Here is a 14,072-nt window from a genome sequence, read left to right on the forward strand (position 1 = left end):
CAAACTCTGGAACTTGCTAGAAAGCTGTTGGGTTTACCAGTAGGTGTGGCAGGGGCTACAGTTGCTGCCATGTGCCTGGGCTTGTTTCTTTTAAGCATATGCTGGATACAATCTATGTGAGCTTTGCTGTAGTAACTTCTAAAGCTATTCTCATTTGTAAGCATATCTGTGTGCTTATCTGTGAGCTCATTTATCTGACAAATCTCAATGGCCTTATTCAAAGTTAAATCACTGTTACAAAGCAAAATCTTTCCCATAGCATCATCTTTAATACCACACACAAGTCTATCCTTTATCAGCTCATCTCTAAAATCACCAAATCTGCATGTTTTAGCTTTATTCCTCAGGTCGGTTATATATGCTGCAAAAGTTTCACCAGGCTTTTGATCCCTAGTGAAAAATAAGTGCCTCTCCATTGTAATGTTGGTCTGGGGGTTACACATTTCTCTAAATTTACATTTTAAGCACTCAGGGTCCTCCCTTGACTCAGCCTGTACAACAATATGATGTTTTCCCCCTCTCCAGCATAGATAACAGGTGCATACACAAATGAACATTCCCTTTCATTGGCTTCTGACCCAGCTAAATTAAGTAGAATAAATGCCTTTGTATGGTCATCTTTATCAGAAAATACAGCCTGTATCAAAATGTCGTACTCTTGCTCAGACACTCTCCAGTTCTCTGCAATATTACAACAAACACTAGTGGACCTGGTTTTTGAAATCCTTCAGCCATGCCAACAAAGTATGCCCAAACACATTGAAAATATGGCCCCTTTTCCATTATACAGGGACAAACTGTTCTGCAAACTTGTAATAACATTCAAATGCACAATAAATTCTTCGTAATACTTACTTTGCAAAATATGCCCTGAAATAGCTGTATTTTGCAAAATAACTTTACTGTAACACTGCACAAACATGCAAACACTTCATACACTTCTGATAACTCAAATAGCCTCAGTTAATATGAAAAATACAGATTTGCAAAGCACGTATTGAAAAATGCTGTTGTTTGTCTTTATTTTATTTGTTTTATTCATTTCATGCAATTTGGACTTTATTTCAAACATTTCCCATAGTAATTTGATTAATTCTGGCAATACTGGACATTTTGACTTATTTTAATATTGTTTAGAGTGTCTGTATACTTCATTTCATATTTTGCGAATAAGTGCGGTAATTTTGTGGTTAGTTGAAAACACAGATCATTGGGAATAGACAAAACCCTAAAATTATAGCTTGTATGCAGGAGTTTATTTAATCTTGTGAAATGAAGGGAAGGCTAAATTCAGTAAGCAGTATACATTCCTCACTGGCTGTTGTTTCTTCTTTCCTGTAATGGAAATCAATAAATTGCCTCATCATAGGTTCTCTTGCATTTGGAAAACATTCATGTCTGTGTAGCTAGTAAAACTTGGTTTAAATGTATTTATGTTTGTTTTGATTAACACTTTTGTTGATGCCTCCTTTCAGGGGAGATCTGAGGTGGTAACCATACTGACTAGGGAATTTTTCAGCAGTTTAAAATAATGCATAGCACTAACAGTCCTTAGAAGACTTATTTGTAAAGTTTTCTGAATTAGTTTCCCGACTAATAAAGAAGCTTATTAGCACTTTATCAGTATTAGCACTTGATCAATAAAGCCACGGTAGTGCAGCAGTAGCATTGTCGCCTCCCAGCAAGAGGTTCTCCTGTTCAATTCTCGGCTGGAGTGCCTTCTGTGTGGAGTCTGCATGCCCTCCCCACGGTCGAGTGGCGTTCGAAAGACATGCGTGAATGGGCATGCCTTCGTTTAAGGTTGGGCGTCGAGCTGGCACCATAAAAATCTACTGCCAATCATTAGCAGACCAGAGTTCTGCTGTGGCAACCCCTGACCGGGAAAAGCTGAAAGAAGAACAATTAGCACTTGATCAATAGACAGACAACAGAGATGTTGCATCCGATGTTTCAGCCAGAATTGTTTCTATGGTGTGATACTGAGAATTTAGTTTAATGGGACTTTCATGTGACCAGTTTACATTGTTAAATGATTTCTGAATGTCCACATAATGTATTGCATTGTAATTTAATCTTTTTATTGGTTTCAGTTTTAAGATCAGACATAACATAGTATTGAAAATTGAATATGAAGGAGTCATGATGAGTTTCCTAAGGGAGGGCAAAAGCTTACATTTTCAATGACGCCAGAAGAGTTGGTAAAAATGAAATCTAAGTAGTGTTTGCCTCTTGAAGGTTCCCCTAACTAATTTTGCAAGATTATGCATTAAAACAACTTCTTATTGAAATGTCAGTTCTTGAAATGCTGAGTGCCGACAAGCAGAAAAAAAAAGACCAAAAAACAGAAGACTGATTTTCAGAAATCACCCTTCCCCTTTAAACTCACCCTCCCTTGTGGGCAGCAAGCCCCCCACCCCAAACTAATGCATGCCAGCTCTATGAACGACATACTTTGGAGAAAAGGGAATATTCTGAGATATGCCATCCTAGACTTCATATATATATATATATATATATATATATATATATATATATATATATATATATATATATGTCCAATCTTTCGACCATTCAATCTCTGGATTTTGAGGCATGCTCTAGCATGCCCTGAGATTTCAAATGGTTACCCATCAAACCAGTGTCAAGAAAGTATGCCTCTATATTGTAAGAGTACAATTATTCCAATCATTTCTTCAGTTATTGAAATCACCAATCATTTTTACATGCATATGTCTGAGGTTGGATTCTAAATTGAAAATGTTTTCTTGCAGAGTGACTTAATCCATTGAGTGCTTCTGAAATGTGCATTGAAGTCTAATAGAATCATTCAAAGAAGGTAAGAGAATATGAACTATAACTGTTTCCAATTCATCATTCTTTGAAATTATGGTAAAAATGATCACAGTGTGTAGGTTAGAAATAACACACTTCACCATTCCTGTTTGACTTTAGGTACTCTATTTTTGAGTAACTGGGGAAAATGGCATCTGTTATTTTCCATGCTTCAGTTATAATAGCTATGGTGATATTATTTTCCTGAACCATAAATGTCATTTATGAGACTTATTACTGAGGCTGTTATTATTGCAATAATGTACTGTTGTATTATGATTAGCACTGATATGTTGGGTGGATACATAGTCGGCTTTAGGCACCAGCGAACCCTGCAGTCGCTGGGGGCCCCCCTGTTCCTGGGGGGGCCCCCAACCACAGCAAGTTGCCTTACCCTGATATTTTGCAACAGGTCCATCAAACTAAGAGAAGCTAGTACAACAATCTTGTTTGCTTAATAAACCAGATGGGTAATAACTTGTATTTGTATCTCCTTTAAAATTAAGATATCTCTGGTTATAGTAACAGTGTTTTATTAAGCAACAAGCTTTCACAATTTCATTAAAAATTTTACTACTGACATACTACACCTGGCTAAGTTAAAAACTCTGCTAGTGGACGTTTAGCCCACTCAAACTAAAAACATCGCCAACTTTAGGTATTTGCAATACCAGTTGTTGCAAGGGAGCCCCAGCTGCTGCTGGTTGGGGAAAAATGAGGATAAAAAGACGTATTAATTTCCTGATTATGCTCCTTAACCCGAACAGGTCTGTGATATGACCCCATTAGTATAAGGCTGATAAGGAACATAAGCAAGGTAAACACTAGAGAGATCAGCAGCCCAAAGTGACTGTTCTCAGTGCAAACCTTGGATTTTAAGAAAAGCTGATGAGTCTGATCTTCAGGGATGGTTTTCTTTTTCAGGGAGTTTTATAAACACTGGCAGAACACCAGTTACTGCAACTTTCAACTTCTTTGCAGAATAATTAATTGCCATACCTATAATAGCAGAATAAAGGCTCAAAATGATGAACATGTTCCAAATATTACACTATTTCAATTAAAAAGATTGTAGTACAACACCTTTTTCATCAGCTTTCATTTTTTGGGCAAATAAGTATAAAGCTCTAATGTCTGGATTTATTGACTCTGTAATCCTGAATGATTTACAAGCAAATCAAACTTTTTACAAAGGATAGAACAAAACTATGATAAGAATCAGGGAAGGTAAATAAAAGTGACTTACCCCTGTTGCTGTCTGATGACTGCTAAATGGCAGCCACTGATCTGGTGCGACAATACCAGTGTTGCAGAGTGTATTGCTATTTGTTGAAATAAGTACATAACGTGTGTATGCATGTGTGTGTGCGTGTGCGTGTGCGTGTGTGTGTGCGTGTGTGTGTGTGTGTGTGTGTGTGTGTGTGTGTGTGTGTGTGTGTGTATGTAGAAAATATCAGTGACTTTTATCTGTGCACAGACTCAGTAATGCCAGGACACATACATTATTCGTCTGGGTATCAGTTAAAAATGTAGTTAAAAAGTAATTATATTTCAAAAGTAATGAGTAATATATATCACAGAACATTCAGACACTTAGATCTTATAAAATTGGAGCCCCCACTCCCCAGGCTGTATAAATGGAAACATGAGGCTCCCTTAATCATCCCTTGACTGTGTGGGGGCCCCACAAAAGCTGTTGCTAGTTGCAGAAATGAGGAGGAAAAATGTATTAGTTTTCTGATTATGCTCTTTAACCCGAACACGGGTTTGATATGACCCTGTTAGGATAAATCTGATAATGGCCTCTGCTCTCAGCTGCATCCATTCCAAAACCAGCTCTGCTCAGATGTGTGTGCACAGAAAACTTTGTAGGTTTTGTGTGTGTGTGGGGGGGTGGATTGTGAAGTTATCACTTCTTTAATTGTCATTACAGTCAATCCTTAGAGGTGTGTACATGAGGTTATTATAGCTTGTGTTTGGGCTGAGGACAGTGTGTTCATTCTTTTACTTTTCTGACAGACCTCAGATAAAAAAAAAAAAAAAAAAAAAGAAAGTTACTATAGTTTGTGCAGAGGCATGTACATTCTAGGAGCAACAAAGTTGTTATTCTTTTCACTTTCCTCACAATCACACTTCAGGCATGTAAGCAGGTAGCTGCCTTTGACAGTTTGGGTTGAGGAATGAGGAAGCATGCTATGTATATGTATATGTATGTCAGCATTCCTCTGAAATACACGACTGTAGAAATTTGAACCTCTGCTTTCATCCCAGTCTAACACCAGAGGGATGCATACTTAGGCAATCTTTTTTGGAGGGGGGGTTAGGGAAGAAGGCAGTTCCAAGATATGACCAGTGTATCTAGAAAACAATTGGCTTGCTAGTTTATTGTGAGTTACTATTTTGTCAGCTTTAAACATTAAGCCTTTGGTACAACCTGGATTATAAAGTTGAGAAAATGCTATAAATGTATTCCAGAACATGCATAACCCAATGGCTTGTGGTGGCTCTGGCTTAACTGAGTTATTTTCTAAATGGTTATTAGTGTTCTTGGTCAGGAAAGGTGTGTTGAAAGGATGCAAGGAAAACTGAAGCTGAACAGCAACACAATTTCTTTCCTTAATCAAAAATTTTGTTCAAGCCATCATTGGATGAAAAGGTTGTGTAAAAAGAAAAAAAAATAAAATGCACTTCAGAGCATATAGGAAGATATGGCTTCTTGAAAAAGCTGAAGAGTAAAGCAAAATTTGAGAAAGGGAAGGAACAAGTAATGTGCATAGCATCGGAAGTCCAAGATGGGGGTGGGGAGTGATCAGGGAAAGATTGGAGAGTAGTGTGTGTGTGTGTGTGTGTGTGTGTGTGTGTGTGTGTGTGTGTGTGTTCCCAAGTCCAGACCTGTACGTAGAGGTCCTGCAATGTGTCATTGGTGCAACTACATTCTAGTAACTGTCCCTTTGTGAGACGGGCCAACATAGTGTGGTACACAGGCCTGTAGTAATTAAGAGCACTGTAGCTACAGGTCAGTCAGTTTGCAGCATGAACTAAAAGGTTATTTAGGAGGCGTATCAGCAATAGGGTGATATGTAGACAGGAAATCCCTAGGGGGCTCCCAACTTGACATCTGCTGGGGGCCCCCAAAATGCTAACACTGGCCCTGGTGGAGGGCATGCTTGAAAAAAATTGTGTTCTAAAAAGGTTTCCAGTGTGTAAGGCATTTTAACAAAAGTGTTCTCATTAAGTTAATCTCTTACTTGTATTATTGGACTTCACAGTGTTAATAATGAGCAGCCTTGGGTAAGTTTTAACAGGGGTGTTTAATAGATAATGTAATGTTATTGAAATGGCTACAAAACATAACATACCTTTAAAATAGCCACTTCCTGATGCAATAAATGTGTTATATCTGTTACAAAAGGGAGCAGTCACAACTCACATGTATTCATCACCATATGGTGTTAGAGCATACTTGCCATCAGTTGCTTGATTACCCTCTCATGGGCACATGGGTGGTCCCGACTGGACAAATATATCAGCAGTCCACTGCAGAAGGCAATCAATGTGGCTCAGTGATCAGGCCACAGCCTACAGCACCTCATATTATTCACTGAAACTGTAGGTTCCACCACATAATGTTGAGGAACAGCAAATGTGGCAGTCTCCACCTGTGATGGGTCAAGACTGCCTATTTGAGAGGGACTGTCACTCTTCCTCTTTGAGGCAGTCCCAGATTAGTCTTTGATCAAGTGTTATGACAGTTTTGGGTGGCTCTGAAAAAGCTGCCTGGTTACAGCTACCACTTCTGGATAATTGGTGAAATATAGAGAAAAAAGGAAGATTGGCATTAGTGTGATGCATCATACAGTTTAATGGCACAGTGCACTGCATCTGAAAATAAGAAGAATGCCATCCTGTCAATCAGGCCTGCATCTGGTGGCAGCCCACTGTGTTGAGTTAATGCTTCTCTTGGGCTGGGATGTAAACATGCATATCTGATTAGTGTTACAGGTAAAGGAATGCAGTCAGTATAAGGTAATGTGTAAAAATAAATACTTAGAATACATTTCTGTGGGGTCACACAGCACTTCTTCTTCCTGTCACTGGAGCAGCTTATGCTGGCAGTATTTCAGTTCATCATACCTATACCTGCACTGTTCTTTGGACTTTTTGATGCATTTGGCTGCAGATAATGCCTGACCCACATCATAACTGGTGTCTGCAAACTTGAATGGCCCATCATAACCAAAATAACATGTGCCCTTATAATTCCTTTACAGAAATAATAGAATAATCTTTCATGCACCATGAAAACATGTCAGTCTAAGGCAGAAAGACAAAGCAAACACAGTTTTAATTTAACGCTCTCATCTAAACAATTCCTGACCTCTTCAGAATGAAACCTATTGAACAACACATGACACTGAATACTGGAAAAGTCATATGACAGCTTGTAAGAATATCACATGGTGAAATAATTTTTAAATTCATGTAAACTGACAATGAATAAATAGACAAATGTTTTAAAACACAGTAGTAAAATGCATATTTATTCAAAATACATTGATAAAATAAACTTTTTTTCCTTATCAGAAAACAGCAGTCCTCGCCTTTAATAGACTGCTGATGCAAAGTGTGTAATTTAATCCTGGAAACACTGTAGCATTAAATTTCATCTGCCAGAAAAGTTCATGTGCCCATAATTAAGTTTTTCAGTCACTACTTCTCGGAGACTTCCCTACATTTTCCAAGATAAAAAAAAAGTAAAATTGCACAAAATAATAGACTGCCTATATAAAACATTTGTTGCAATATGTGTCTTAATACTGCACACATGCTGATAAATGCATTTTCTCAAAGCACATTTAGGCTTTCCAATATAGAATGCACTGCACACTCTCTGTCTTAGGCAATGCAGCAGAACTACCCATAGTGTCTCCAAATGCCACAGTAATGCCAGTGTGTGGTGAAGCACAGTGAAATAGCAGAGCCATGCACATATGAATGCACACATTAAAGAATTGTGAGAATTGATGTGCACAGCTCAGTTATGTGGCACACAGCTATGTGTTACTCTCCTGCATATTTGTTTTGACTTATGTTACATTTTCACTTTGCATAGAAATAGCATTATACAAGTTAGTAATTCACAAACAGTAACGCAATATGGACCTAACTGACTATATGCTACATAAACTTGTGGCATTTGGATATTTGTCACAATCATACGTCTGAAGTGTCCAGAATTTCATTGAATATGTAGATTTTTGCCTCATATTTTTGGTCTGTTCTTCAAATCATTCAGGATTGTACTCACTAAATAGTGACAAAAATTTGTTTCAAACTTCATAACCTTTAGAAAAATCATGATAATGAAAAACTTGTTATTCTAGCAACTTTTTATGTTTGTAAGTACAACGTTTAAAATCCAGCTTTTTAAAAAAATTCTGACTCCTTATTTTCTTTGACAATAGTTCTAAACATAAAGCAAATAAAGGGGAAAGAGGACAACCCTGCCTGGTTCCTCTGTTCAAGCACAACTTATCAGAGAGGAACCTTCCCACTTTGATTTTTGCCTCCGATCTCTCATATATCCTTCTAACTAACCTTATTATTATATCACTAGAAGTAAATGCTTCCATTATTCATTTTGGAAAAAGGTGAACGTTTGGGGTTTTTATCACAGGATAATGTTAAAAAATTGTATATTCGTCAACCTACTGTGCCTATTTTATATGCTTTACCCAAAGTTCACAAAAATTTGTCAGAACCACCTGGTAGGCCCATCATATCTGGAATTGGTTCTTTTCTTGAAAATGTTAACTTGTTATTGGATTTTCAGTTGAAGGATTATTTGAAGAGAGTAGTGGCTCACATTAAAGACACACAGGATCTAATTAATCATATCTCTGGTTTAGAATGGAACCATGAGTATTACTGGGTCACTATTGATGTTAAATCCCTCTATACCAATATTGACAAACAGTGGGGACTTGAATCTGTTCAACATATGCTGGGTGAAGGTCCTAAAACTTCTTTTTTGATTTATTTGTTGGAATTTTGTCTCACACACAGTTATTTTGTTTTAATAATGAATTCTTCTTACAAATAAAAGGCACTGCAATGGGTGCGGCATATGCGCCATCATATGCCATTATTTATATGGATTTTTTTGAAAGAAAGTTCATATATTCGAGTGATTTTTTCAAAAATAATGTGATTATGTATAAGCGATATATAGATGATTTAATTTTCATCTGTAAAGGGGAAATTTGTGAGTTTTTAGATTTTTTTTACTACATTGAATGATAATGAACATAAATTACAATTTTCCTATGAGTTTAATAGGAGTGAGATCAATTTTCTTGACTTAACTCTTTTTGAAATGGACAATAAAATACATTTCAGACCTTATAGGAAACAAACATCAGTTAATATGTTTTTACATTCTACTAGCATGCATCCCCAGCATTTGATCAATGCTTTGCCTTTAGGGGAGTTTCAAAGAATTCGCAGTCATACGAGTGTTAAAGAAGAGCTGGATAAGGAATTGAATATAGTACTTTCCAGGTTGTTGGAAAGGGGATATGATTATGATCACCTATTACGGTGTCGTGATGGACAGGCAAGTGAGTATACTAGAGCTTTGAGTCCAGTAGAAGATACCAGACATTTAGCTATCAATAATATTGCTGAGAAAATTGATGTTGAGAAAGTATTTTTTGTAATGAAATTCACCCCTTTTCATAAAGTAATGACTTCTACCATTAGAAAATTTTGGTATTTAATTTGTCAGGATGAAGTAATTGGCAAGTTATTTCCCAATACTATTAATTTTTCTTTTAAAAGGGGAAAGAATCTAAAAGAAATTTTGAATTTCAATTTTAATTCCAGACAAAGGGGTTATATATTTTCTAGCAGAACTGGCACCTTTGCATGTGGATCTTGTAGTGTTTGTTCTAGGGTTTTGAATGTAGATAGGTTTAATAATATCAAACATAATCATAGGGAATATTTTAACTGCAGGTCCACATGTGTAGTGTACATTTTGGGGTGTTCTTGTTCTAATGTTTGGTATGTTGGACAAACCAAAAGAATGGTTAGAATCAGGGTGCTTGAACATCTTAAAGATATAAGAAATGTTAACCGTTCCAGTCCTGTGGCTAAGCATTTTATTGATCATCATGGGGGTTGTGGTGAGAGTTTAACATTCAATGTATTAGGAAAACCTTTTATTTCTAGAGGAGATGATGTTGTAGGTAAACTCTTGGAACTAGAGACTAGAATGATTATTAAATTCAACACTTTGAAGCCTTATGGGTTGAATCAGGAACTGGCTTTATAATATCAAATATTAAGTATATTTATTTATATATTTATATTTATTTCATATATTTATAATGTTTATATTTATTTATTTATGTATAATAATAATATTTATTTCAACTTTCATAAGCTGCTAGAATTATTGTTGGATTTAATTGTTTTAAGTGAAGTTTGTTTAAAACACTTTAAAATACTTTGAAAGTATGTATATATTCTGTTTGAGAGATCACTTTAAGGTGAAATTTATTTCTTAATAGAAATTGCATCATTTGATTAATTGAATAATTGATGTTTAAATGGTATATAAGGTTGATGCTGAATTCCATTGAACTGTGATCCTTTGAAGGCGAATTGCCGAGGTACCAGATCATTCATTAAATTTTCCAGTGGAAGAAGCTACTTTGTGTGTATTTTTCATTTTTTGGTCTACTCGTATGTTGCAGTTAAATGCTTCCATTGCTCTTCTCACAAAATCCTGGCTTACTCTTTCGAATACTTTTTATGGCTCAAGACCCACCAATGACAGAGGCATTTTCCTACATTCTGCTTCCCTCTGGATCATCATTGTATTAATGTTGTCAAATGTTTGCCTCCCTTCCTCTAAACCTCATTTATCCATATCTGCTAAATTAGGAAACATCTTTGCCATTCTTTTAGCCATTGTAGGCATAAACACTTTATAATCATGGTTTAGAATTGAAATGGGCCTATATGAAGCTGGATCTGATGGGTCTTTACTGTCTTTAGGTATCATAGCAACCATAGATTTTTTCCAGGATGTTTGTGCCTTCTCTTCTTCTAAAATATTGTTAAAAAAAACCTTCCAAATCTTTATCACTTTTTTCCTCTTTCCAAACTTGCACCAGAATACGATCGATCTACAACATTTAAAACCCACCCATGATTGTGTCCCTTTGTCTGGATATTTGTCCTATTATGTTTGGCTTTATCCAGAATTCTTGATGAAAGAAATTGAGAGGTATGGTTTTAGTTAGTGACAGAGTGTGCGCACATGCACACACACACACACACACACACACACACACACACACACACACACACACACACACACACACACACACACACACACACACACACTCACACACACACACACACACACACGCACACACACGCACACACACGCACACACACACACACACACACACACACACACACACACACACACACACACACACACACACACACACATACATGCTGGTGTGCAGAATTCTTAATTTCGAAAGTTAGCTTGTCTAAGAGCTACATACCTGGATTTGGCTGGTCATGTCATCATCTTTTATCACAAGCGTCTTCATGTTTCAAAGGGTTAATAGAACATCTCTCAGACAAGTGTATTAGTGTGGTTTAACAATGGTGCATTGAGCTTGACAAAAGTATTCTGAATGAAGCCTGTACCTTTGTGTTTGGTTATACGACATATACCAAGAATATTACCCTCTGCAACATAAAAATGCATGTTCAAGATGTTCCCTCAGACAATGCACAGGACCATACCTCTCAACCTCTTAGTGCTAGAAATTCAGACAAAGCTGGAGTACCGGCTTTGTCCCAGCTGAGTGGAGGACAGCCACTGCCATCACTTTACATAAAGGTGGAGCGTTCCCCAATTCGGGAAATTATAGACCCATCAGCCTAACTAGCCTGATCTGCAAGGCCATGGAATGGATTATCATGGACATTTTTAGCAGGGAGATTGGCAACCTCCAAACACTCAACCCCACACAGTCTGGCTTTGTCAAGGGCGGTCATGTCTTTTAATTCTGGTCGACTTCTTTGAGACAATCACCAAACCATGCATGAGGGGAAGACAGTGCACACCACCTACCTTGACCTGGCCAAAGCCTTTGACAATATTCCTCACTTGGGCATAATAGATAGACTTTCTCAACTAAGCATCAATCCATTTGTTACCAAATGGGTAGCAAACTGGCTCACTCATAGAACCCACCTAATCAAAATCGGGGAAGCCACCTCAAGCAGTAGACCAGTAATGAGTGGCGTACCCCAGGGATTGGTCTTGGGGCCTCTGTTATTCAGGATATATTTCTCTGAGGTGCAGGCCAAAACTAGTGGGCTATGGCTGACCAAGTTTGCAGATGACTGCAAGCTGGGCACGGTCATAAATTCCCCAGGTGATGTGGATGTCCTCCAAGAGGGTTTCACCCAAACAAATGACTGGTGCGACAAACATGGCCTCGAGCTGAATGCGAAAAAATGCATCATCATCCCCTTTGGGAAGAGTGACATCCCCACATATTATCACATTAATAACAATGTCCTAATCATGCAATCAGTCATGAGGGATTTGGCTTTTGACCACCATGTTGCTTCTATTGTACGGAAAACTTTCTACATAGCCCATCTCATAAGTAAGGGTATTTCATCCAGGGACAAGGAGGTGATAACATCCCTGTATTCTTACCTTATAAGAGCAATTATTGAGTACAATGCCCCCTTTGGCATGTACCTCGCAAGGCACATGCAGCAGCTGGAGAGACCATACAGGTTCCTCACCAGGAGAATCCAGGGTCTCAAACATCTACCCTACACAGATAAGCTAAAAGCCCTGTCCCTCTACTCAGTTTCATACTGACTCCTCAGAGGTGACCTCTGTTTGGCATACAAACCAATCTCAGACCCTGCCTTCATGGGACTGCTGCATATCCACAAGTCAAGTTCCACTGGAGTAACCCACATGCACGACCTCAACCTGGTCTGTGACATCAATAGGACTTGTTGGCAGGACAGATTTGTGTCCCAGAGACTCCTCCATCTGTGGAATAGACTGCCTCTTCACATGAAGCAGAGTACCTCATTATCCCTTTTTAAGCACAACCTGGATAGCTGGATGGGACACAGAAAATACACCACTGGGATTCCACCTGTATCCCTGCTGGACAGGGGCTTTGGTTGCTGACTTGTCTAAACATGGGCTAAACTCTTGGCCAGGCGTATAAGGGCCTCAAGGTCAATAGCCTAGTAACTTCCTATGATCTTATGATCCTATGATCCTATGGGGAGACAAAGGCCCAAAAATAGGGACATATTTTAAATATTGCTTTTATAAACCTAGAAAGTTCCTAAATAACAGGGGTTGTGTTTACATGCATTTTCTGAAGGATTTGAAGTCTGAAAGTTGAGTGTATGTAGTCATTTAGTGACTTCAATTCTCAGGTCATCCCAGATGTCAGATTTGCCAGAAAAAATCACAAATTTTATGATGAACAGACCAAAAATATGAGGCACAGATTTGAGCATTCTGCAATAATCTGGACAGTTGAGAAGAATGCCCAGGATGCAAATGTGTCAACTACCTAGGTTAGCCATATGATGGCAGTTTTTAGTTCAGGGCAGACTATTAGGTCTGGCAATATACCTCTAGATTGCCAATAGTGGAAAAACAGAGAAAATATATGACAGAAGAGGCCTTATTTTCTTATCAAACTAAAGCTCTCCACTTGCAGTGGCAGCCTTCATTCTTATTTTTGCATAGGATTCAGCATGTCCCAGAAAAAAGGAGGCAGGCAAAGGTTTGAGAAATTCATCATGAAGGAAACAACATCCTCTTATGAGACCTAAGGCAGCATGACGTGAAATCTCTAATGATCCAGATGTGGCTGATGTCCTTCTATATCACTGTTGCAGTATTCCTCACTGTAGGGATCTCCTGTCAAGGATAGCTCAAAGTCCAGCCAGTATATCAAAGCCTTTAGATCTTGCATGCACTGTATATTACACATATGTTCCCCATTCAGGATGTAGGGCATAAAGGTGACATACAGACACAGTTACCCAGAACTTCTTTGCTGGCAGTCTGAATGCCATCAGTCCTTGTCAATGGAATGCCTTTCACTATGTTGAATAACTAGCCATCAGATAAATGCCCCATTGGGGACTTTTTG

General features: G+C 37.9%; 1 protein-coding gene across 1 annotated transcript in view; it reads left to right on the top strand.

Annotated features, from left to right (window-relative positions):
• Nucleotides 1-2,812: 2,812 nt before the first annotated feature.
• Nucleotides 2,813-14,072, top strand: part of LOC122793115 (beta-1,3-galactosyl-O-glycosyl-glycoprotein beta-1,6-N-acetylglucosaminyltransferase-like) — a 336,002-nt gene continuing 324,742 nt past the window's right edge. The window contains exon 1 of the mRNA XM_044060858.1: nt 2,813-2,836. The gene's annotated coding sequence lies outside the window, so the exon portion shown is untranslated. The remainder of the gene's footprint in view (nt 2,837-14,072) is intronic.

This window comes from Protopterus annectens, chromosome 2.part0 (assembly GCF_019279795.1).
Source record: "Protopterus annectens isolate FY-2018-M chromosome 2.part0, PAN1.0, whole genome shotgun sequence".
Classification (NCBI taxonomy): Eukaryota; Metazoa; Chordata; order Ceratodontiformes; family Protopteridae; genus Protopterus; species Protopterus annectens.